This window comes from Coenobita brevimanus, chromosome 104 (assembly GCF_032717465.1).
Source record: "Coenobita brevimanus isolate Jiangsu-jjx chromosome 104, ASM3271746v2, whole genome shotgun sequence".
Taxonomy (NCBI): Eukaryota; Metazoa; Arthropoda; class Malacostraca; order Decapoda; family Coenobitidae; genus Coenobita; species Coenobita brevimanus.
The window spans coordinates 8,504,701-8,509,722 of record NC_137057.1 but is presented as its reverse complement, the minus strand read 5'-3'; positions in this window follow the sequence as shown (position 1 = coordinate 8,509,722).

Below are 5,022 nucleotides of genomic sequence, written 5' to 3'. Positions count from 1 at the left end.
CATCCTGATCCTCCACAGTTCAGACACTACCACTCGTATAGAAGATATGAAGGTCACGGAGTTGCCATTTACACCCACAAATCACACCCACAAACGGAAGTGATTCTAAATTCTACTCTGGAAGTCGTCACGTGCAGAGTAAAATTTAATAACACGTATCTGTCTATTTGCTCTCTGTACTGTCCTCCAAATGGCCCCATTGATAGTGATGCTTTAAATTCACTAGTGGAACATCTCCCTGGGAATAAGTTAGTGTTGGGCGATTTTAACGCCCATCACTATCAACGGGGTAGCTTGAGGATTGATGGTCGTGGGGAGCAAGTAGCCGACCTAATACTACAGTCCAACCTCTGTCTTCTGAACGATGGTAGAGCGACTCGTGTAGATGATCGTACTGGTAACTTTTCGGCCATTGACTTATCTTTGTCCTCCCCTGGTATACATCAAGATCTCTCATGAGACCCTTACGACAACTCCTTGGGAAGTGATCATTTACCCATCTGTCTTTCTTATACACGCGACATCATTTCTGACCCTCCACCTCCAAAATTTAACTATAAGAAAGCAGATTGGGGATCCTTCTCAAGGATCGCCAATTTAGATATATCTGGGGAGACCATAGATGTTAATGTCGAAAATATAACTACTTCCATATTACACGCAGCTGAGGCTGCTATTCCCAAGACTTCTACAGTTCATGCAAAGCATAGAGCACATTGGTGGACGCCGGATTGCCGATAAGCATTAAGAAAACGCAATAGGAGATACAGGATTTTTGATAGTCAGCCCACTGACAAAAATTTTATTGCATACAAACAGGCACGGGCTGAGGCAAGGAGAATAATAAGAAGGGCCAAACGTGACTCCTGGCGGTCCTTTGTGTCCACGGTGACTCGTACAACACCATTACGTAAAGTCTGGTCCACCATAAGAATATTAAATAATAAAGGCCCATATTTCCCAGTCACCACCTTGCACGTAAATAATAACATCTATGACGAGCCCGTGGACGTTGCTAACATCCTCGCCAGGAGTTTTTCTCATGTAAGTAGCTCAGCCAATTATGACCCGCGTTTCCAACATCATAAACGCACGGCTGAGCTACAGATATTAGACTTTGCCACAGAAGACGTAAACTCCCCGTACATCCAAGCGTTTACGCTAGATGAACTGCTCCTTGCTCTTAAATCCTGTAAAGACACCAGCCCTGGACCAGACACCATCACGTACGGTATGATCCAGCATCTTAATCAGGACAACCTGATTAAGATGTTAGCATTATACAATGAGATTTGGGCGTCTTGAACATTCCCAAACTCATGGCACTTTGCGCACGTCATACCGATACCCAAAGAGGCTGGTCGTCTTATGAATCCCACTTCATTTCGTCCTATTGTGTTGACTTCTTGTCTATGTAAAATCATGGAACGTATGGTTAACAATAGGCTTCTTTTTGTTTTAGAGTCGAAGAATTTGTTAAATGATCAACAATGTGGCTTCCGTAAATACAGAAGTTCACTAGATCATTTAATGAATTTGGAGCATTGTATTGCAGAGGCATTTGCCAATAAAGAATTCATGATAGGGGTGTTCTTGGACATCCATAAAGCCTATGACATGACATGGCGACACGGTATACTAATGAAGCTCTATGCTTATGGTTTAAGAGGAAATTTACCTGTTTTTATTTCAAATTTCTTAAGGGACAGAACTTTCTCTGTCAAATTGCCCCGTAACGTAACATCAGATATATTTATCCAGGAAAACGGGGTGCCACAGGGAAGTGTGCCTAGTCCTACTTTATTTAGTATTATGATCAATGATATTCTGTCATCAGCTCCCATCCCGAGGAATCTTAAATACTCGCTCTGCGCTGACGATTGTGCAATATGGCACTCTTCCCGTAATGCACAATTTTCGGCTGGGCGGATTCAAGCAGCCCTTGACTCCGTCCACCAATGGGCCTTGCAGTGGGGATTTAAGTTTTCCGTACGTAAGTGTGCTGCTATAGTTTTCACTAATCGTAATGTACCTAATTTGTGCTTAACTTTGGATAATCAGGTGGTACCTTTTCAAAACTCTGTAAAGTTTTTAGGAATACATTTTGATCGTAGAATGAATTTAAACTTCACGTTAATACTTTGCTTGCTCGTTGTGATAAACCGTTAAACGTCCTCAAGTACGTAGCGGGTACTACCTGGGGTGCCAACAGAAAATCTTTATTAATGGTGTATAAGTCCCTTATTCGATCGAAGCTTGACTATGGCGCACAGGTGTATGGCTCGGCATCCGATGCCACTCTGAAAGGTTTGGATGTGTTACAGAATAAATGTTTGCGAATGTGTCTTGGAGCCGTCCGGTGTACCCGTGTGACTCGTATGGAAGTGGAGGCGAATGTGCCTCCCCTCCGTATTCGCCGTGACCACCTGGCCTTGTCCTATGGCATAAGGACGTTAAGGAAAAGTAAGATCGGCAATGTGGCCTGTACCCCCCCTGCGTCAATACCACCACCTTCTGCGGGGGGTGCGTCGGCCACTTGCTGCTCACCTCCACTTACTGACTCAGGAGCTTGATGTGGACCCCAGTGACTGTGACAAGTTGGTGCTTAAAAATATAGCGCCTTGGGAGCCACCCGGTTTTACAGTCGATGTTACATGGCTCCCAGCACCAAAGGCCAAGGCGCCGGAGGCGGAGGTCCACCACTTGTTTCGTAACATCATTGTTCGTCACTTGGGGTCCCATCAATTGTACACCGACGGCTCCAAGTCGAGTGAATGTGTGGGTGCAAGTGTGTGGTCGACTGAATGTGCCCTCATGTATCGGTTGCCGACTCATACATCTGTGTTTACTTCAGAACTTTTTGCTATTGACAGAGCCATAGACTATGCTCTCAGTTCTAGGCATGACTCATTTGTCATATTTTCAGATTCAAAATCAGCCCTTCAGGCAATTGCATCTTGCACTACGGACTCTCATGAGATCCAGGGCCGCATCGTTAATAAGTTGCATTCATGCAACAAGTCATTCACGCTGATCTGGGTGCCTGGTCATTGTCGTATCTACGGCAATGAGCAGGCTGACTTACTTGCAAAGTCGGCTGTAGAGCTCGAGGAGACTTGGGACGTTCCTCGTGATCTACGGTCGAGTCTATCTCTCGGAAAGAAATCAATAAATCTTCTATGGCAAGGTCAGTGGACCAGACTAAATATTCCAACTTGTGAGCCGTACCTGGGCGACTGGGACACTGCCAACCGTCCCAGTCGCCTAGAAGAAAAAGTGTTGGCACGGTTACGGCTTAATGCCACCATTTTAACCCACATAAAACCATATATGGAAAGACGCTTCCCACCGCACTGTGACATCTGTAATGCGGTGTTATCTATTAGTCATATCATCCTGCGCTGTCGGCGATTTATTCGTGAACGTGCTTCACTTATAAATTACTGCGGCGCAGTAGACGTCCCCTTCACCCTTTCCACCATCCTGGGTGATGGGGACATTGTTATGACTGATAAATTGATGGCTTTCTTGAGAGAGACCGGACTGATCAGAGTGATGTGACTTTTTTACTGCGTGGTTATGGTTTTTATGAACAGTAAATATGTATATATTGTAATATTAATTAGGGTTGACAGTTGACATATTTTAAATAGTTCCCCCTCCCACCGATCTATTTCTAATATAGATGTCCCCTACATTAAGCCAAGTTCCTCGCCTGACAGTCACCAGCTGATGAGTGCAAGTGTGCAATATAGGAAGGTATTGGGCACTTGCAGTCGATGGTGGTCTGCTGGGCGAGGTTCTTCACTTTTTGTACAAATTATGTAAATACATTATATTATCTTGCTTAAGTTATTCTAATTAGGGACGACAGCTGACGTATATGGAAATGTTCCTGACTCGTCTGGTTCCCTTTCATATATTGATGTCCCCTATATTAGGTTGTGCCTCGACTGACAGTCACCAAGTGATGAGTGCAGGTATGTAATGTAGAAAGGCATTACATATCTGCAGTCGATGGTGTTCTGTTAGTCGAGGTATTTTTACCATTAGTGTAGGTCTAGCTATTTGTCTCTGTAGGATTTAGTATAGGTTAGCGATTTGTCTGTTAGGTGATTAGTTTTAGGGTCTTTAGATTAGTTTTTCTTTATAATATAAGGTATAAAAAATAAAAAAACAAGAAAAAAAAAAAAATAATAAATAAATAAATAAGATTAAAATCATTATATATATATGTACGTTTGCATGAAAGTGTGTCTGTATGTATGCATGGAAGTGTGTGTGTGTGTGTGTGTGTATGTATGTATTTATATATGTTTGTATATATATGTATATACACACACATATATATATATATATATATATATATATATATATATATATATATATATATATATATATATATATATATATATATATATATATATATGGCCTTAATAACCAGGGGCTTCGGCCCCAATGGTTGATAGGCCGAAAAAAAAAAAAATCAGTACAAGAGACCGTTTTAAAGTTAAGTAAAATGGTTGCGAAGTAACAAGAATGACAAAACTACATTGATATGAATTTCATCCTCAAATCAAGAAATGGAAGGGGAAGAGGAAGAGGAGTCGAAGAAGGAAAAAAAAAAGAAAATGGAGGATGATACAGCAATATATTAAATCGGTTGCCCTGTTGCTGAATTTAAGAGAAAATGGATAGATGAGGAAAAGTAAAAAATACAAGGCTTTGCTATTGATGTAATTGTATGTCAGAAGCAAAAATGAGGAAACACACCATAACACAGAAATCGATTACAGTATTGGGAGAGAGAGAAAAGAGAGTGGCTCAGAGAAAAACTTCCCAGCATATTTCTTTGAGGTTTGTGGGATCAGTTAATGTACAAGCAACCAGACTTTGCTTGTCAGACTAAAAAGAGCGGAATCTGTAAGTATGCAATGCTGGGGATGATGAATAATGACAAGGAGAGAGAGAGAGAGAGAGAGAGAGAGAGAGAGAGAGAGAGAGAGAGAGAGAGAGAGTTTG